This window comes from Silene latifolia, chromosome 8 (assembly GCF_048544455.1).
Source record: "Silene latifolia isolate original U9 population chromosome 8, ASM4854445v1, whole genome shotgun sequence".
Classification (NCBI taxonomy): Eukaryota; Viridiplantae; Streptophyta; class Magnoliopsida; order Caryophyllales; family Caryophyllaceae; genus Silene; species Silene latifolia.
The window spans coordinates 43,984,123-44,007,015 of record NC_133533.1 but is presented as its reverse complement, the minus strand read 5'-3'; the positions used below and the strand labels follow the sequence as shown (position 1 = coordinate 44,007,015).

Below are 22,893 nucleotides of genomic sequence, written 5' to 3'. Positions count from 1 at the left end.
GAGTTCTCTTGAGGATACCGGCTATTTCTTCTCAATGTGTTACCTCTCGAACCATAGTTAGCTTCCGACTCGACCATCTTTTTTATAAGGGCCGACCCTTCTTCATCCCCTAAATGGTCGAATCTCCCCTCCCCTCGCGGAGTCATTCACCATTTCGTTCATTTGCGGTAACAAGGTTTGAAAGAAAGTTTAGGCTATGTACCGCACCGGGATCCCATGGTGAGGACAAATCAAGATTAACTCTTAATACCTATCCCATGCCTCCCCTAAGGATTCCCCATCCTCTTGTTGGAAGGTGTGAATTTTGTTTCGGAGCAAGGCAATTTTTGATGATGGGTAATAATTGGCTAGGAACGCCTTGGCTATCTAAGGCATCCTATGTAGTAAATGTGTTTGGAGCATGCACATTCAACCAACGATCCGCTTTATCTCGTAAGGAAAAGGGAAACAACGTCAATCACAATGTTTCTTCGGACACCCCGTTCCATTTCATCATGGCAGCCTTGTTTTTGAACTTCCTTAGATGTGCATGCGCATCTTCATCAATATGTCCACCGAAACTATCCTTTTCAATCAAGCTAACTTGAGCCGGATGCATTTCGAACTTGTTTGGGGCCAAGGTGCCAAAGTTAATCGGATTGCAAGTGTCATTGTCATTTGGGCAGTTGTGGTCGCGTAGAGCCGCCATTTGTGGTTTTGGAATTGGTATATATGGAGGTGGTGTATTTGAATTTTGGAGATCGTGAAATGGGTTTTCTAGTAGAGGATAAACGGCGTTGTTTGGTTGTTGAGGTGTTGTGTTTTCAATGAAAAGTTGGGTGGGTGAATTTGATTGGTTCAAAGTAGCTTGAGAAGAGGTTCTAACCCTTGCAATGGTCCTATTCCTTAAGGCTCTAAAAACCTTTCGGGATCGGAGTCAAAGAGCAAATCTTGGTGATTCCTCTTAGACATGCAACTTCAGAAACCGTAAGGCTCCTGCTTTTACACACTAGGGTAAGGCAAAAATCACACACTATACAAGAAGCACACAACTACTCAAACAAACAAACAATTAAACTAAGACTAAAGCTATGACCTTGACAAACTAGCTAAACTCTACAGCCATCTCTGATAACAGCGCCATTTTGATGACCGAAATTAAGTCGTCGATTTCCGCACCAAAAGTTAACCTAACTATAGTAGTATAATAGGGGTCGAACCACAAGGATGGGGTGAATTTGCACCTAAATTGTCTAAGTCTAAGTCTAGTCGAAAAAATAAGTAGGTTGGTGTAATCGATTAAGCTATAACCAAAGCAATTAAAAGCAAGTAAACTAGGTTAGTAAGATGTAAAATATTGTTAAAGGATAGGGTTGTCGGGTTCCCCTAAGTAGGCTAAGATCAGTATGGGTACTAAGGAGTAGCGGGTAATTTTTTGCCAAGGGAGCTAATCTCTTAGATTCTCCTAAAGGCGGACACAAAGTTCTCACAAGGCATCCGAATTCAATGTAAACATGCTATCAAGTATCCATATAAACTTTCATTCAACAAGACAGTAAGCATAAGTTGTAGAAAGACATAAACTCTCATTCATACATTTCTACAAACACCTTCTATGCATGTTAACAAAAGCCGAACAATTTACCCATTACCAACATTAACAACCCACTATTAACCCTTGAGTCTTACTTAGGTTCCCCCTAAACCCTAGGGTGTCACTACTCATACATACTTAGAAGACAAATGTAAACAATTGGAGAAAAGCAAGCAAACATAGTGATAAACAAGATATAAAATGAAATAACAACTAATTAGGAGATGGAAATGTACAGAAATGAAAATTAAAACTAAAACTTGTACCAACCAAAGGAAAGATTGAATCTTTGATTGATATATGGAAGAGGTTCTTCAACAAACTTGAATTACAAACCAAGTACCCAAATGCAAACTATTAAAACTAAGTAGATCTATGCTAATTAAGTAAGTAATTAAGCCTAAATTATGAAAAAATTAAAGCTTTGATTAAGGAATGTTGCAAAATTTAGGGAGTATTTTCAGATCTAGGGTTGTGTGTCGAAATGATTAAGATAGGGAGTATTTATAGTTTACAAGGAAAGTAGGTCAAAAATTACAAAGGAAGTCAAAATTGAAATGTGTGTCCCAGTTGGTGGCTCGGCCGCCAGTAGGCTGCCCGACTGAGAGTCTTCTGATAGTTGGCACTTGATTTTGGCTCATCAGGTGTGCACAGTCGACGGTGGGGTGCCGACTGGGAGCTCACTGTAACCCTTCTTTCCTTTTCTACCTTTTCTTCCTTCTTCCTGTTTCCTCGGCCGTTGCACCGGCTGCCAGGAGGCTGCCCGGCTGGGAAATTCTTGTAAATAGTTCTAAAATCTTCAAGTCTTCAAGGGGTGGGGTTCCTAGCCGGCGGACCGGCTGGCGGCCTACCGACTGGGTACGCACTCTCAGCTTTTTCTTCTTGCCCCTCCACCATGCTAGCTTCTAATCCCGTCTTTCTTGCTCCCATTCCAACGTTTCCCTCTCAAATCGTGCAAGGCAAGGCACGAGTACATAGGATAGGGAATCGGGAGACAAAATACAAGCAAAGACATGGAAAACCATCTCAAATGGAGTCAAAATGCATGAGAATGAAGAGGGAAAATGGCCGAATAAACGCGTATAAGTACATATTAAAGAAATGTAGTCTAGTAAAAGTACAAGGGAAAATGACGAAATAAGATAGATTATAAACACGAGAAAAAGGTTGTTGTATATAAAGGAGCACCGCTTTGGAGACAAAAGGACGTACGTTTCAGCTAAGTTACTGCTTCCCCGGGGAGGTTGGGATTACTATCCCTGATCGGGGATGTAGCCATCTCAGTTGGGGCTTGAAATTTGCGTGCTTCAGCTAAGAGAATGCCACTCTGGGCTGGGCTGATCTGTTTTTGGATTCTCCACGCCACGGCCCCTGTACTCACCATGCACATCCATTTTTGCTTAGCTTCTTTGGCTCGGGCTTGTAACTAGCATCAACATGGCACAATCCTGTCATTTCAGTGTGAAAACCCGTCCCAATTGCGCTTTGTTACTTGCCTTTATTTGACCTTAAAACATGGAAATGCGCATGGTTCCTCCAATACTTAAGATTGAAACCCCGCTTCATAATTTCAACATGTAAACTTGTCTTTATAATAGCATTAAAACATCGTTGCAGCAGATGGCCATTGTAATTTCGTCGCTAGTTATTTCTTTGAACTTGAAATGGCATGAAACTCGTTTCCCTTGAGTTGGGACTTGTAAATTAACATGGCAAGCCAAATTAAGCTCCTTTACTCGTAACTTAGCTCGACCATACTCGGGATTCTTCTAAGTGTTAGGAAATAACGGAAAACCCACTACAAATCCTACATAAGACATTAAAGCACAAGAATACCCTACAAGAAGATATTAACTCATAAAGTCGATCCTAAGAGCGGATAATAAATTTAAAACCAAGCTAAAATGAGGATAATTAATGTATAAGGATCAAGTGAGTCCTTCTATATATTTTGAGTCCCTAAGCTAGACCTTCTATGAGCCCGGGAATGGTGAAGACGGATGGCTGAGATGAATCCACCAAAAAGGCGTTTAATGGGCTAATTAACACACTCTCTCTTACTCTCACTAATACCCCTAATTAATCACTAATTCACTATATATGTTTTTTCCTCTCACTCACTTCCCTCTCATCACACACATTTCACTCCACTTTTCTCTCAAAAACCCAAAAAAATCAAAAAATCAAAAACTCCAAAAAACCAAATAAATCAAAAACTCAATAAACCCAAATAAATATCTCACGAGTCTCTTCTTCATTCACAACCACCACCCACCGCCACCCCACCCGCCACCACAACCCACCACTACTACCATCACCGTCGCCGCCGCCTACAACACCACCACAGAGTATTTTTTTTTCGTTCTTTTTTTTTCAAATTTGGTGTTTATTTTTTATGTTTGGGGTCGGTTTTTTGTTTTGTTATTTTTTGTTGGTCTTTATTTTATTCATATATGTTATTTTTTTCGTCTTGCTATTTTTTTTCATCTTGTTTTTTGTTATTTATTTTCTCAAATCTTGTCTTCTCATACATTTTTTTTTCAGATTTCTGGTTTTTCAAATTTAGTTTTTTTTTTTGTAAGATCCTTTTATTTTGACTCTAGATCTAGTAAAATAGATCTCATATAATGCGTTGCTTTTAATCCTAGATCTACTAAATAAAAAATAGTTTTTTGAAAAGTTATTATAATTAAAAATTTTTATATAAAAATGACTTAATATGACTAAAGTTACACCGTCTTGAAATAAAGTTCTACTATCATGTACTAAATTTACATTAAGACTAAAATTATATAAACTTGTCTTAAAATTACATAAGTTACATTTAATTTATCAAAAAGGACTAAAGTTACAGTATTATGGACTAAAGTTACACTGTCAGTGGACTAAAGTTACAATCAGAAAAAACTAGAGTTACATAAATCAAAATAATGTATAAAATGGACTATACGACTGAAGTTATAGTATTAATGATTAAAGTTACATCCTTAAAACATTAAAGTTACATGATTTTGAATATATAAAATTGAATTTATATAATTTTAAGTCCATTTGATGTAACTTATGAGTTTGACGACTGTAACTTTAATGCAAATTTGTATAACTTTTTTATTTCATAGGTGAAACTTTAGTTCTTAAGAGTTAGTTTGATACCTTTATGTTATATAAACTCAAAATAATGAATTTAAATCAAGGAGATTTGAAAATAAAATAACCAATAAAAAATGACTTAATATGACTAATGTTACACCGTCGTGGACTAAAGTTATACTATCATGGACTAAAGTTACACCAAGACTAAAGTTACACCGTCATGGACTAAAGTTATACTATAAATTTGATATAACTTTTGAGTTTGACGGGTGTAACTTTAGTACAAATTGATATAACTTTTGTATTTAGTTCTTGACAGTTAATTTTAAACCTCTGTGTTATATAAACTCAAAATAATGTATAAATACTATACGACATAAGTTATAGTATTAATGACTAAAGTTACACTTTTAAAGCATTAGAGTTACATGATTTTGAATATATAAAATTGAATTTATACAATTTTAAGTTAATTTGATGTAAGTTTTGAGATTGACGAGTGTAACTTTAGTACAAATTGATATAACTTTTAAAGTTACTTAACTAGTTTTGTTTCCCGTGATATTCACGTGTCATTTAAGTTTTATTGAAGAAGACAATTTTTTTTCTTTGACAGTTTAGTTTAGCATTACTGTACCCTATTTTACCTTGACTCAAGTTTATTATATTATAAAAGTGGTCCTTGTTTTAATAAAAGAAATGGCCAGAACAAAATGAATTATTTAGATAAATTATTTCTTAACACCCATCACTGCGACATACATTCAAACTATTAAATATTACACAAATACAAATGTGTCCTGATTTTCGCAGTACACATTTTACTTATCTCAGTACAATGTTGACAATTATACCCCTTTCATTTCTTCCGTTATTTTCCCTCTCTAACTTCTCTCTATTGTATTCTCCCTTATTTCCAACCTTCATCCCCTCTAATTTTACAAACCCACTATTTTAAACCTACATTCCGCTCTAATTTCAAGCCTTATTAGATCGTCGGCGGTGTAGCAATGTGTACTACATCACTACTTTACTACATACGACATACATATGCACTACTTATTCAAATCGAACGGATGTTAGTAATATGTTTAATTTATATATTAGGTTGTATTGCATACTAGATACATATGCACTAATGCTCTGTATATGTTTGCCGGCGTGTGTACTACATTGTTTCTTGACTACTTTGATTTTATTTTTATTTTTTAAATGTACTACTTATATATGCCTTTTGAACGGAATCCGGCGACCACCGTAGTCCTTATCGCGGGCGACATCCGACTAGACTAATATCCCCATCATCCCACACCGGCCAATTAACAATAATTAATTTGAGCATAAACCCTAATTAAAAAATACCAAACTATAACAAAGAGTCGATATGTCAGTTTGATTATTAGTATTGGATTAGTGAATAATTTGACGAAAGTTTAAGAAAGTTAAGGATGAAACAATAGACTAATAGAGAGAAGGTAGAGAGAATTAGGTTGATATTTTTCAATCAAGGGTAGAAAAATTGAAAGATTAGAATAAAATGTACTGAGATGAGTAAAATGTGTACTGCGAAAATAAACTACGATACAAATACACCTTATTACGAGATATTTGGCTTGAAAAAATAAAATCGCTACCGTTTTTTGATCTCATAACTAATAAAAGTAATGATGAGTCCAAAATTTAATTTTTCATGAAAATACTTTTCTAGGTGTTATATAATACGAAATACACCTCACATATATTAAACAAACGTATGAAATCAAACCGAGAGAAGGAAGTAATAATAAATGATCGAAACCGAGGAATATGATTCATGTCTTTTAAATGTATGCCTACAAAATTGACAGGCTAAAATCGATCGGGTATAATATATATAAATCTATTAATAAGAGTATAAAAATTCTTATCAAACTTCAATTTGTGACAATGTTGAACCATATAGCTTATATGTTTATGTTTTGATGATGTCAAGGTGTTTTATATATATACTTGTTGCGTGTAATCGTTTGTCAAAGTGTTTTAGAATCAACTTATTACAAACAAGCAACAAAGAAGATTGTGACAATTGTATGAAAAGTTCAAGCCTTCATTCAAAGATCAAATAGTTTAAAGATTCATTCAAGAATTATGTTAAGACGAAGTTTGTCTAAAGATTAAAGAAGCTTGGATGATGATGTAGCCTATACTCGAAGATCTCCTTGAAGATTAGAATAGTATAGGTGGTAATCTCTTAACGGTAATCAAGAATGAGTTTCTTGATTTGGTAAAGTTATAGCTTTGCAGCTATAACATTACTAATAAAAGAACTCAATGTTATAGCTCTCCTACTATAACATTGAGATGCTGAGTTTTATACACGACTTTTATAGTTTCGAAAATTGTTTAAAGTTTATTTTAAATGTTTAATAAAAGTATTTATATAATAAAGCTTGGTTTAGTGCGGAGTTTGGTTTTATGTTGGACGTGGACTAGTAGCTATTTTGGATCAACTTATGAGTTGGACCATGCTACTAATTAGGGTTTCAACATAACCTCTCTTAAAACCTAAATTCTAACCCATATGTTAAGACTAGGTTTTGCACGAGTCACGAGGCATATGAGCCGTGACATCTCGTGTTACCTAGGGTATGTTTGGTAAAGATTTTATTCTATAATAAAATCTTTACATATCTTATATATCCTACTTAATATATTTGTTTATGATAAAAGATATTCTTGTTTTAGAAAATCTTATCATAATCTTGGAATTTATAGTAAAGATAATATTTGAATAGATTATATTCTATCTCTTGGAATATTCTTTATTATCTTTTAAGGCTTTTAGGAAAGAGATAATAAGAAGATATGATTTGCTTACATATCTTATGATTTCGGCTATTAGGGTTTGTGCAAAACCGTGTGGCCTACTCTTTCCTTCCCTATAAATACTTTGCTATTTACAACATCTAAAATAGAGACCTTAAGCATAAAAATTGATTTTAATTTTACAAAGCAAATCGTGTGTTTTCACAGAAAAACCGATTTGTTATTTTGAAAGGTCGTGTGTTTTAAAACTCGCATACTTGTTCTTATTTTATCGTTATAAGGTAATAGTGCTTAGTTGATTTCTTAACTTGTTCATTAACGTGAACCTTTGTTAGAATCATTAGTGCTTTCTTATTAGCGTAAGTTAGTCACTCGAGTATTTAATGGTACTCATTGAGTTACAGCTAGAGTTAGTTGTACGAGTTGGGTTAGTAAATTTGTAATCCGTAGAAAGGTACTAAATTTATTAATCGAGAATAGTGGACGTAGGTTTCGACTTGTGAAACTGAACCACTTCAAAAACCGTGTGTCTCTTCGTTCTTTCGTTTGTTTCGTTTATCCTGTTTACTTTCATTAGTTGATTAGTTAAAGTTTAATCAATAAACTTTAAATAATCAATTACATACGCATAATCGAAAAAGCTTTAAAAAGTTTTAAATCCTCGATTCACCCCCCCCCCCCCCTCTTGAGTATTTTGGATCAATAGACTCTTCAATTGGTATCAGAGCCTCGTGCTCTTGATTGCCTAACCGGAAAGAGGCTGATCTATCTTGTTTTTCATTTATCTTATCGTTTTATATTCCGCTGCCTATCACGTGATAAATGGATTCCAAATATCTCAAGTGTTCCGTCTTTGATGGGAAGAATTATGGATTGTGGAAAAACATGATGACTCACTATGTGAAAGGTCACGATTGGGAGTGCTGGAGGATTATTCAAAACGGACCGCACAAAATTCTTGTGGCATCCGAGGAAGGCACTACCTATGAAAAGAAAGAAGAGGACTATGTCGAGGCCGACAACAAGAAGGCCGAAAAGAACTCCAAAGCAATAAGTCTCCTGCAAAATGGAATGACTTCTACTGAGTTTGATCGGTTCTCTTCATGTTCCACGGCCAAGGAGATATGGGATGGGCTTGATTTAGCTTATGAGGGTACTTCCATTGTTAGGAAGCATCGAATAGTTTTGCTTATGCAAAAATATGAGCTATTCATTATGGAGCCTAATGAGTCCTTAGATAGCATGTCTGCAAGGTTTTCAAGCATCATAAACGAACTGAAAAACCTAGGTAGGAAATTCAGTACTGAGGACATTGCTAGAAAGTTTCTTAGGAGCTTTACTAAGAAGTGGCGTGCTAAGGTCACTGCAATGGAGGAATCACGAGATCTTGAAACCCTATCCTATCAAGAACTCATTGGTGCTCTCATGGCCCATGAAATTAATCTTAACAAAGATGACGCTGAACCAAGCCGCAATAAGAGTATGGCCTTAAAGAGCGAAGAAGTTGACTCTGAACTAGAGGATGAAACTGTTCTGTTTGCACGCCGTTTCAAAAATAATATATTTCGAAATAAACAAACAAAATCATCCTATAACAACAATAACAACAAGTCATTCAAAAAAAAGGTTACTGACTCAAAGTCGTCCTTCGCAAATAGAGGTTGCTTTAAGTGTGGAGAGTCTGGTCATATGATCAAAGATTGTCCAACATGGGAGAAGATAAAGGACAAGACAAAACGTGAGAAGACAAAAAGAGAATTCAAACAAGTTATGATGGCGTCGTGTTGGGGAGACCTTGACTCAGAAGATGACGAGGAATCTGAAGACGACGAAGTAGCAAACCTTTGTCTCAGCAGTGTTAGTCTTGGTGACGATGAAAGCACAATTTCTCACTCAAACTATTGCTTTCTTGGAGAATCAGACGAAGATGACGATGAAGAGGTAAGTTATCTTGAGCTTAAAAAACGTGTTAAGAAATTATCTAAAAGTGCTTTAATTGAATTCTTTGAACAATCTCTTGATAAGTGTCACGAACAGGACTTGGAATTAAAAGATCTGAAGGAACAGATTCTCGAAATCGCAGAAGAGAATCATACTCTCAAGGCCAAAGCTAAGAAGTTGAAATCTAAGGTTATAGTTGAGAAAGCAACAACGTTAGATTCGACTATGGCTTAAAAGAAGGAATTAGAGTCCAAAGTTATAGCTAATGAAGCTATAACTTCAGACCTAAAGCTTAACATCAAGCACCTTCAAGCCAAAGTTATAGCTAATGAAGCTATAACTTTAGAACTTAGAAAAGCCAGAGAACTTTTGAAAACTAAGGTCACATCTGATGAAGCAGTGATCTTAGACCAACAGAAAGAGATAGATTCTCTTTCTAAGCAATTAAAGGAATCTAAGACCGATATGATCAATGTTAAGAAACAACACACCGATGTTGTGTTCATTCTTAACAAACGATTCCAAGACTTTCGTGATAACTTTAAAAAGGACAATGATGTAGGTCACACGAAATGTCAAGAGGAAATTAAAAACCTAAAAGACTTACTTCTACACGCTAGAAAGGTCCATGATAAGTGGGAAGGTAGCACAAAAGTCCTAAACTTCCTAACCGAACAATCTGACAATAATATGAAGATAGGGTTAGGACATGAGTGCTACAGCCGTAGAGATCACTCTAAATGCAAATCAACACCTTCGGATTTCGATTTCAGAAAAAGGAAGTATGCTGATCTTCCTGAATACCTGATTTGCAATTACTGTGGTCATACGGGTCACATTCGAATCAACTGTGTCAAAAAGGCTCATGACATACGAAAAAATGTCGACCATGCTAAAACCGCTGACACGGTTGACGAGAATAATGAAAACCCCATTAAAGAACCTAACGAAGAAAGGAACAATAAATTTCGTTGGTTCTATGACATGGCCTTCGATTATAGCAAGAAACCTAGCACCTCACAAAACCTTTGTCGATCTCAACCTAGTAAACCTATTCACAAGGGAAATAGTCATGAAAGACCTAGAGAAATTCCTAGACCAAGAGAAAACCCAAACCCTAGAACTCCTCCCAAGCCAAATAAACCAAGGGTTAGAAAAACGGTTATTAGACGAGTTTGGGTTCGAAAGGATTTAGTTTATAGAGTAACTAATCACAAGGGACCCAACTTAGCTTGGGTACCTAAAAACTGTATCTAATCCTTTCTGCAGGAAGAAGTGAAAGAAAACAATCAATGGTATCTTGATAGTGGATGCTCAAGACACATGACCGGAGATAAGAATCTGTTTCTTTCACTCAAGCCCTTCAACGTAGGAAAAGTAACGTTCGGGGACAACAAAAAAGGAAAAGTTATTGGTGCTGGTAAAATCAGAATTTCTAAGTCTCACGCAATCAGTGATGTTTATCTCGTGGATGGTCTAAAACATAACTTGCTAAGCATATCTCAACTATGCGACAAAGGTAACAAAGTAGTTTTTCATACTAATAGTTGTCGCATTATTATTGAAGTAACTAGCAATGTTATTCTAGAAGGCCACAAGAAAAAAAATGTTTATATGGTAGATTTAAATGCTGTGCCTACTAACTCTTTTTCATGCATGAAAGTTACTCTTGATGATCCTTGTTTATGGCATAAACGGTTTGGTCACATTAGCTCACTAACCTTAGACAAACTCAAGAAGTGGGACTTGGTAGAAGGATTACCTAAGATCAAGTTCGACCAAGAAAAGATGTGTGACACGTATGCAAGGTGCAAACAAGTAAGATCATCGTTCAAACCGAAAAGAGTAGTAAGCACAAATCAAGCCTTGGAATTAGTACACATGGATTTATGCGGACCAATGAAGGTAAGGAGTAGAGGAGGATCCAGGTTCGTCTTCGCTCTTGTAGACGATTACTCAAGGTATGTATGGCCTATCTTTCTTCATTCAAAAGACGAAACTTTTGATGAATTTGAGTGTCTTATGAAACGTGTTCAAAACAAATATAAGACTAATATTGTATCTATTCGTACGGATCATGACACCGAATTTGACAATCAAGCTTTTATAGAATATTGTAGAGTTAATGGTGTAGGGCATAACTTTTCTGCACCAAGAACTCCTCAACAAAACGGTGTCGTTGAACGTATGAATAGAACTCTAGAAGATATGGCTCGTACAATGCTTTTGTGTAGTGAGTTACGTCGTAATATTTGGGCTGAAGCCATTAGTACTTCTTGCTACATCCATAATCGTGCTATGATTCGACCTATTCTTAAGAAAACTCCCTACGAACTCCTTAGAGGTCGAAAACCTAATATCTCCCATCTTCGTTGCTTTGGGAGCAAGTGCTTTGTTCATAATAACGGTAAAAACCGTTTAAGTAAATTCGACCCTAGGAGTGATGAGGCAATTTTCATAGGATACTCAGATCATAGCAAGGCTTACAAAGTCTTCAATAAGAGAACTCTATGTATTGAAGAAAGTGTCCACGTTATTTTTGATGAAGATAACGTGTTTGATAAGCCTTTACAGGATGAGGAAGAAGACTTGGATGAACCCGACTTTCGTCTCTCAAGAGACGATCCCCCGGAATTGGAATTAGAGGACAATGAGATTGAGGGAATAAGTGATGAACTTAATCGTTCCTCAAAAGATAAAAAGGAGAAAGCCAAAGTTATAGTTGATGATACTATAACATTGACTCAAAATAAGGACTCCCAAACTAATGTTATAGGTGATGTTACTATAACATCGAATCCAAATCAAGGTGTAGAATCCGAGGTTATAATCAGCTCTAGTACAACACCCGGATTAGATTCAGGGGGAACTTCCTCTAATTCCGAACCAAATGAAGTTGGGTCAAGCTCAAATAACGATGAAGAACCAAGCACTTCAACAAAGTGGAAGTACAAGAGCTCACATCCCATGGACAATATTCTAGGGAATATTAAGAAGGGTGTTCAGACTAGACGTTCCTTGAATAACTTCTGCTCTTTGTACTCTTTCCTATCCATGATCGAACCAAAGAATATCAATGAAGCTCTTGCTGAATCTGATTGGATTATAGCTATGCAAGAAGAGCTACAACAGTTCGAAAGAAACAAGGTTTGACATTTAGTTCCTAGACCAAAAGATCGTTCAGTCATTGGAACAAGGTGGGTCTTTAGGAACAAATTAGATGATGCCGGAGTCATTGTCAGAAACAAAGTAAGATTGGTGGTCCAGGGTTATAATCAACAAGAAGGAATAGATTATGACGAGACTTTCGCACCTGTCGCTCGTCTTGAAGCTATTAGACTTCTAATAGCCTTCGCTGCACACAAAGGGATGAAGCTCTTCCAGATGGACGTAAAAACAACATTCTTAAATGGATATTTACAAGAAGAAGTCTTCGTTGAACAACCTCCCGGTTTTAAGAATATCAAATTTGAGGATCACGTTTTCAAATTAGATAAAGCCCTATACGGATTGAAGCAAGCTCCTAGGGCATGGTATGATAGATTATCTAAATTTCTACTTGACAGTGGATTTAGTAGAGGATCCGTCGACAAAAGCCTATTTCTAAAAACTGAGGGTTCTGACCTTTTGGTTGTTCAAATTTACGTCGATGACATTATCTGTGGATCGACCAATTGAAGCCTATGTAAATATTTTTCCGAGTTGATGACTTCCGAGTTCGAGATGAGTATGATGGGAGAACTGAAATTCTTTTTAGGTCTACAAATACAACAAACTGAAGAAGGCATTAAAATCCATCAACAGAAATATATTAAAGAGTTAATTCGGAAATTTGGGATGGAAAACTCTCATGCAATGCCTACTCCAATGGTCGAGACAAGAAATTGACATTGGATGAAAACGGTAAATCAGTTGATGAAACTACTTACCGTGGGATGATTGGGTCATTGTTATATTTGACCGCAAGTAGACCCGATATTATGTTTAGTGTGTGCGTTTGTGCGAGATATCAATCATCTCCCAAAGAATCGCATATGACGGCCGTAAAACGAATTTTACGATACTTGATTGGAACGGCCAACTTATATTTGTGGTATCCAATGGAGTGTAATTTTGATCTAGTCGGTTATTCTGATACCGACTACGTAGGATGTTCTCTAGACAGAAAAAGCACGTCGGGTGTCGCCACATTTGTCGGACCATGTATCATTACGTGGGGTTCGAAGAAACAAAATTCGATGCTCTCTCAACTGCTGAAGCCGAATATATTGCTGCAGGACTGGTATGTACTCAACTTTTATGGCTTAAGCAACAATTACGTGATTATGGTATTGATGTAGGATGTATTCCTATTTTATGTGATAATACTATTGCAATAATTATTTCTAAAAATCCGGCACAACATTCACGTACCAAACACATTGAAATAAGACATCATTTTATTCGAGACCATGTTGATAAGGGGAATATAAAACTTGAATTATGTAGTACTGAAAAACAATGGGATGACATTTTGACAAAATCATTAGCTAGAGAACGATTTGAGACTTTACGGTTGGAAATTGGTTTAATCAGTGGTACCTAAGTTTCTATATACGTTCATTTTCCCTATGACTGACTAGTTAAGATAAGATTGTATGACTGTGTCCGTATATTGCGTTACATGAATAATTTCGTTATTGGAATATATATTTGTTATAAATTTCTAATTGTTATTTAGAGTTTTATTATTTATACAAACTTAATTCCTTTTAAGATAAATATGGCACACCATATCTTTTATATTTCCAATTTACAAAAATCTTTCCTAAATTGCTATTCTTGGTACACGGCTAAATACACTCCTCATACAATTCTATTTCCTAATTCTTATCCTTTACCTTATTAATTATATCACTTAATTTCCTATACCTACCATAACTCCTATTCCTAATTGACACTTACCATAATTGCTTTCCACTTGCTAAACTTAGACCTAGACTACTCCTATATCTACCCCTCCCTTCCATGTAACCCGTCCAAACAACCCCACTTGCATACTTTTTATCCTCTCAAACATTTACCATCATCACAATCTCCTTCTTTACACAACCATCACCTCCTTTTTCAACTATCACCATCATCATGAATCCAATCCATGCAAAAATCACCCGATCATCAACACATCACCACCAAAACCGTCACTTTCATAACCAATCTTCACCACTACCACCACATGATCCCAATTCCACTGATTTTCATTCACCTCAACCAAACCCAACTACGCCCCTGTTTCGTGGTCGGGACGAGTCGATGTCCGAAGGTAAAAGACGTCGTCTTTTCAAAGGAAAAAATAAGGTAGTTGTCGATGAAAGTGAAGCTGTGGAGGAACCTGAGGTTATAGTTCGGAATGGTGTTGCTCGTACCTTGCTTCGGGATGTTTCGAAAGCCGCGGCCAAGGAAGGGTTAAATCGTGTTCGGCTTACTCATGACGAAAGCATCCTAGTTAATCGAGTTTTGAGGTATTCTATTCATGGTGGAAGGTACTATCAGAAATCTTGGTTGATTAATGTTCCCGCTCTTAAATTCTTTGTTGATTTTCTTCATTTTCAAGGGTGGAGTCACATTAGTCAGTTTTCGGGTCCTATTTATACAGTTGAGGTGGTTCAATTCTTTGCTAGTGTATCAGTTAAGAAAGGAGTCTTGCATGCGGTTGTTAATGGGGTTGGTGTGACGGTCTCTATTTCGGATTTTTGCTCTGCTTTTTCGGTTCCCGATGACGGAATCGAAGTAAATTCGAGTCTTGAATGGTCTAATGTGGTGAGCGAAAAAGGGTTGTTAATTAAAAGGTATTTTGAGGAGGTTGGGACGGATGGAGGTAATTTTGTGGTTCGTCCTCTCTCGGCAAAAATCAAGTTCCTCTTGAACTTTTTGTGGAACACGGTTGTGCCGAGGAGAGGAGGTCGTGATAAGATGTCGAGTTATGAAGCTATCATGGTTTATTCTTGGTTGGAGGGACAGAAAGTGAATTTGGGTAGTGTCGTGTTGCACCGTATAATCCAAACAAGTCTCACGGTAACAAAAGAGAAGTTGAGTACAACAATCGATTTACCATATGGGATGTGGGTGTCTCGGTTGTTGGAGATAAAGCGAGTGGTGGGACAAGATAGTTACGGTGTGAGTCACGAGATTGCATGTGTGATAGGTTGATCAAGCTTATGGGTCTTGTTGTTGATGGACCCGAGTTACTTGTTGTTAAGGATGTTGAGAAAACCCCGGGTGATTCGGGTTTGGGAGCTATGGAGGCGAAATTAGAAGGTTTTATGAGTGGTTTAATGGAGAAGTTTGAGTAGCATTCAACAAATTTGGCTACGGTATTGTCACGGGTTGGACCCTGTCGGTCTTTAGACTCGGGTTTGGATGCTTCTCGGGTGTATTCTTGGATGGAGGAAGTGGATAAGAGGTTAGCGGGTTTTGAAAGGGAATTGAAGGCAATTCGTGGGGAAGTGTTCCCACACGGTGATTGTCTTACTTTCCTTACGAGTCAAGGTGGAGCATTGGTCATGCACGGGAAGGCTATGGCAAGTGATCAATCGCTTACATTGGAGGCCACGAAAGCTCTCTCCCTTAAAGTGCTTAACTTTGAAAGGAGTATCCAGACTCTTTCTCAGCTTGTGCGGATTTCTTTCGATCGTCTTGATGCTTTAGAGCATCGTACTCGGCCCGACTATGTGAACCCGTACCGTACCCGCAACATTTGATCTCTCTCTGCCTTACCATATCTAGTCCTTACCTTATTTAGCTTTCTTTTTATTTTCTATTGGTGTGTTCAAACTCCTCATTCGGCCCACTTTGGCAATGCACTTGTGGTTATGGCCCAAGTGTTTCTCTAAACATGCGTACTATTCGGCCCATCGGCTTTATGCGTGTTTTCTTAAGTTTGTTTAATTATTAAACTTCTCGATGCTTTTAGTTATGCATAATAATTTTAATTTCTATGACGTTTTATCTCTTGTCTCGTCTTATATTATTCTAGTCATTTTTGATTTGTTCTTAGCTTTTCGATGATGTCAAGAGGGGGAAAGAACATCTATAGTAAGCATCTACCTAAGCTTGCTCCTTGTCAAGACCGATTGTCTCTTAAAGTCCTTAAAGTTTCGGTTTTTGATAAATCGTTTTGATCTTGCGTTGATCTTTATTATTAAGATGACGGTGTTATATTGAGGGGGAACTACATACTTAGTCACAATTTTAGGAGGCTTTCCATCATCAAAAAGGGGGAATTTGTTAAACCATATAGCTTATATGTTTATGTTTTGATGATGTCAAGGTGTTTTATATATATACTTGTTGCGTGTAATCGTTTGTCAAAGTGTTTTAGAATCAACTTATTACAAACAAGCAACAAAGAAGATTGTGACAATTGTATGAAAAGTTCAAGCCTTCATTCAAAGATCAAATAGTTTAAAGATTCATTCAAGAATTATGTGAAGACGAAGTCCGTATAAAGATTAATCAAGCTTGGATGATGACGTAGCCTATACTCGAAGATCTCCTTGAAGATTAGAATAGTATAGGTGATTATCTCTTAACGGTAATCAAGAATGAGTTTCTTGATTTGGTAAAGTTATAGCTTTGCAGCTATAACATTACTAATAAAAGAACTCAATGTTATAGCTCTCCTACTATAACATTGCGATGCTGAGTTTTATACACGACTTTTATTGTTTCGAAAATTGTTTTGGAAATTGTTTAAAGTTTATTTTAAATGTTTAATAAAAGTATTTATATAATAAAGCCTGGTTTAGTGCGGAGTTTGGTTTTATGTTGGACGTGGACTAGTAGCTATTTTGGACCAACTTATGAATTGGACCATGCTACTATTTCAACATAGCCTCTCTTAAAACCTAAATTCTAACCCATATGTTAAGACTAGGGTTTGCACGAGTCACGAGACATATGAGCCGTGACATCTCGTGTTACCTAGGGTATGTTTGGTAAAGATTTTATTCTATAATAAAATCTTTACATATCTTATATATCCTACTTAATATATTTGTTTATGATAAAAGATATTCTTGTTTTATAAAATCTTATCATAATCTTGGAATTTATAGTAAAGATAATATTTGAATAGATTATATTCTATCTCTTGGAATATTCTTCATTATCCTTTAAGGCTTTTAGGAAAGAGATAATAAGAAGATATGATTTGCTTACATACTCTTTCCTTCCCTATAAATACTTTGCTATTTACAACATCTAAAATAGAGACCTTAAGCATAAAAATTGATTTTAATTTTACAAAGCAAATCGTGTGTTTTCACAGAAAAACGAATTTGTTATTTTGAAAGGTCGTGTGTTTTAAAACTCACATACTTGTTCTTATTTTATCGTTATAAGATAATAGTGCTTAGTTGATTTCTTAACTTGTTCATTAACGTGAACCTTTGTTAGAATCATTAGTGCTTTCTTATTAGCGTAAGTTAGTCACTCGAGTATTTAACGGTACTCATTGAGTTACAGCTAGAGTTAGTTGTACGAGTTGGGTTAGTAAATTTGTAATCCGTAGAAAGGTACTAAATTTATTAATCGAGAATAGTGGACGTAGGTTTCGACTTTTGAAACTGAACCACTTCAAAAACCGTGTGTCTCTTCGTTCTTTCGTTTGTTTCGTTTATCCTGTTTACTTTCATTAGTTGATTAGTTAAAGTTTAATCAATAAACTTTAAATAATCAATTACATACGCATAATCGAAAAAGCTTTAAAAAGTTTTAAATCCTCAATTCACCCCCCCCCCCCCTCTTGAGTATTTTGGATCAATAGACTCTTCAGACAATAATATACTTCTCATTCAACCATCAATATGCTTAGATAACATTATATAAAAAGTGAAGAAAAAAACACCTACCATACAATAATAAAATTGTAGGGGATTAAATGTTTAAATACACATAATATTAAAACGGGAGATATCAAGATAGGGATAAGATGAGAAAACAAAGAGAGGCAGAGAGGAGAAATTTAATATCTAGTCATTGCCCGCCATAGAATTACTAGATTTGAACTCGTGGTAGGCAAAGGGATATGGTGGTGTAACTGTTAGTTATTTAGACCATATTAATACTCATCTTATGATATTAAAATTACAAATTAATTTAATATGGTATAAATCTACATGCATGCAAATAAAAACAAGAAAAATGGTATTAAACCATCTTAAGACAAGAAAATCCTTACATTGTATAAGGAAAGTTTTGGGCACAACTCAAGGACTCCTTCCTTGATGTTGTTCTTGAGCTATGAAAATGGATGATCCTCCTAGACAACTAACCACCAAAATAGATGGTCTCCTAAGGAAGCACCCAAGAATCAACCCAAAATACTACTAAAATACTAACTAGGTATATGTAGTAGTAAACCTTGTTTATTGTATATTTGATGTAATAGATAATATTATTAGTTTATTTTATATGTGTTTTAAATGTTTTAAGATGAACAAAATAAGAAGAAAAATGGTCTTTAAAAGCTCCAAGTGAGCCTTCCAAAACAACAAGAAAAGATCAATTTTTCTTCTAATTTTTCCAACAAAAAAAAATGGTGGAGTTTGGTGGTATTTATAGGCAATTTGGGGGGGGGGGGGGACAATTATTATGGAAAATGCCACCAAATGAACACTTGTAATGCCCTAAAAAATCCGTCCATATGGACCATTTTGGGTCCATTTCGATTTTCGACATTTGTCCCACAAATGCTTATAAGTCTTATATTTAATTATCTTACATAATTAAATATTAATTTTATTATTTAACACTTAAATAATACAAATTAACTACTAATGACTACTTAACTATTAAGTGGTCATAAGACTATTTTATCAACATACAATGTGTCAATATTATCCCACATAGCTAATTTTACAACCTCTTGTAAAATTTAATAGCTAATTAATTCCACGTTAAAACATATACACATATGGTATAAAATTAATTAATTAACTATTAATTAATAAATTTTAATTCATTTATTTATTATTTAATATCACATAATTAAATAATAAATCTCCTTTTCCCGAGTTCGTAACCCGTCATCAAATAATAAATTTATGTGACTAACTAAGTCAAATAATACAAGGAATTAGTTATCTCGTATCTCATACAAATAATTAATTCATTCTATTTGGGCGTCATCCTATAGGTGTGACCTAAAAGGATCAGCTGATCACCGCCGTCACATGACAGTAATGTCAAACTTTAGTCAGCCAATCATTACCGATTAACGATGACCAGCTGACAAATAAAAAGATAAATCCCTGATATTCCTTTTACGAGATTTTATATGTAAACGCACTCATTGTGGAGGACACTACTCCAACAATCTCCCACTTGTCTGACACAAGTGTGCGTTACCAATTCTCTTGTCCAATAATATCTCCCACTCAATGCAAGATGTCTTTCAGGTCGTTCTTGCACGTGGTCATATCATAAAGTGGTTTCCTCGATCAGGAGAATGACTTTCTGACCGGATAATCTACTATAGACCGAATCCGAGCGTGGCCACGCATTCACAGTCATCTCTCCTCGAGTGGCCTTGAGATAAATATGACTTAAAAGGACAATTCCGTTGACCTATTTTCTTCATTCGATACAGATCACAATGACCCAGTAAATGCTCATCGGCCTCCTTTTACGGTGCGACCTAGAACAAAAACCAAAGCCACCGGAAAACCGTACCAACTCAAAAAAATAGTCACCAGTCTAAAGAATTGACTCAACGGAATAAATAGAAATCCTTGCCACAACCTAGCAACAAAAGGACTTTATAAACGGTCACTGTCCGACAAATTGTCTCACAATATGCCTATGTAATCTACCAGTCATCACTATGACCATACGACAGTCGAACCTGTCATCTATCGCCTTACAATCTAGTCACTCCGAGATGTCACCTCATTAAGTAACTAGGGACAAAATACAATGTTAGTCCAGTTCACTTATTAGAGTTCGACATTGTCTTTACAACCTATTTGGAGAAAACAAAGTATATAAATTCAGACATAAAATAAAATATAATGATAAATGCAACTTATCATATATGAAATAATAAATACAATATTTTGATTATTACATATCATATAATTAACAACAGTTCTGGCATTCGTCTCAACCCCATCGAAACTACATGACTATCATGTTTAGCTTGAGACAAAGGTTTGGTTAAAGGATCAACGATGTTGTCAGCTGTCCCAACCTTACAAACTGTAATTTCCTTCCTTTCGATTAAATCTCTAATTACATGAAATTTCCTAAGTACATGTCTAGATTTGTTACTAGACTTGGGCTCTTTTGCTTGAAAAATTATCCCACTATTATCACAATACAAAGTGATAGGATCCTCGGCGGTAGGAACTACCTTCAGTCCCTCTAAAAATTGCCTAATCCAAACAGCTTTCTTTGCAGCTTCAGAGGCTGCAATGTACTCAGCTTCCGTTGTAGAATTAGCAGTCACATACTCCTTGAAACTTCTCCAGCAAACCGCCCCTCCGTTCAACAAAAAGACAAAACCAGCCCGGGATTTCAAATCATCCCTATCGGTTTGGAAACTGGCATCCGTATAACCTCTTATACGTAATTCAAATTCTCCTCCAAACACTAAGAATGAATCTTTAGTCCTTCTCATGTACTTTAGAATATTCTTGACGGCTATCCAGTGACTCTCACCTGGAGTTTTCTGAAAACGACTCGTCATACTCAAAGCATACGAGACGTCAGGACGAGAACACATCATAGCATACATGATCGATCCAACAGCGGAAGCATAGCGAATCGATTTCATGCGTTCGATATCCTTAGGCTCAGTAGGACACTGTGACTTACTCAAAGTGATCCCACTGCCCATAGGTAGAAAACCTCTCTTGGAGTTTTTCATATTGAATCGGTCAAGAATCTTATCGATATAGGCTTCTTGACTCAATGCTAATATCCTTTTGGATCTATCCCTATAGATCCGGATACCCAAGATGCGCTGAGCTTCTCCCAAATCTTTCATTTGGAAGTGATTTCCCAACCACTTCTTAACAGAAGCAAGCATATCAACATCATTCCCAATGTGCAATATGTCGTCCACATAAAGAAGCTAAGTAAGAAAACAACTCCACTCCCACTAAACTTCATGTATAAAAATGGTTCCTCAACACTTCGAGAAAAACCATTCTGTTTAATAACATGATCAAAATGATGATTCCAACTCCTTGACGCTTGCTTAAGACCATAAATGGATCTCTTAAGTTTGCATACTTTGTTAGGAGTTTTAGGATCCACAAAACCCTCAGGTTGTGTCATGAACGCTTCCTCTTCCAGAAACCCGTTCAGGAAAGCGGTTTTGACATCCATTTGCCATATCTCATAATCATAAAATGCAGCAATCGCTAACATTATCCGAACAGATCTAAGCATAGCAACTGGTGCAAAAGTTTCATCATAGTGTAAACCATGAACCTGAGTGAAACCATTTGCCACCAATCTAGCTTTTTAGACATCCTTATGTCCATCCATGCCGATTTTAATCTTGAATATCCACTTACACTGAAGAGGTCGGACATCTTTAGGTAAATCAACCAGGTCCTATACCTGAATATCGTACATGGAATCCATTTCGGATTGCATGGCCTCGAGCCATAGCTTAGAGTCAGAACTCGTAATAGCTGCTTTATAGGTCTTGGGTTCATAACTTTCTAAAAGTAAAACTTCATAGTCACCATCTTCCTCGATAATACCAAGGTATCTATCAGGCTGGCGACTAACCCAACAACTCACTAGCTCGAGATCCTTTTCCTAGAAAAGGTGAACGAGTCATCTTGCCAAGAAGACAAGATTCGCATGTACCAAATGATTCGAAATCAAAAGGTTTAATTATACCAGTCGACACTAGTCTTTTAATGCGTTTCTCATTAATGTGTCCTAATCGACAATGCTATAAATAAGATTGACCAGGATCACCTGTTTTGAGTCTTTTATTATCTAAATGATAAACATCGTTGCAAGTGTCTAGAATATAAATACCATTGATTGAAATAGCTTGACTATATACAATCCCATTAAGGGAAAAAGTACAACACTTGTCTTTAATTACAAAGGAAAACCCTTCTGTGTCTAACACAGATACGGATATTATATTTCTAGATAGCGTTGGTACAAAATAACAATTATTAAGATGCAACTCCAACCCTGAAGCTAAACTAAGTACATAAGTTCCTACTGAGACGGCAGCTACTTTAGACTCGTTTCCCATTCGGGGATCGACATCACCCTTGTTTAGCTTTCTTATGCTTTTTAGGCCCTGCAAATGATTGCACAAATGAGAACCACAACCAGTATCTAAAAACCCAAGTTGTATTTGAAGCATAATTTATGTCTATCATAAAAGATTCGGTTAATAAATTACATGTTGGCTTCACAATGCCAGCTTTGATGTCATCCAAGTATTTCGTGCAATTACGCCT

The 22,893-nt window shown here is 36.0% G+C and overlaps 1 non-coding gene across 1 annotated transcript; it reads left to right on the top strand.

Moving 5' to 3' along the window:
• Positions 1 to 211: 211 nt before the first annotated feature.
• LOC141597965 (small nucleolar RNA R71) lies at positions 212 to 318 on the top strand. Its single transcript, XR_012523171.1, has one exon. It is a non-coding gene; the product is annotated as a small nucleolar RNA R71 (small nucleolar RNA).
• The last annotated feature ends 22,575 nt before the right edge of the window (positions 319 to 22,893 follow it).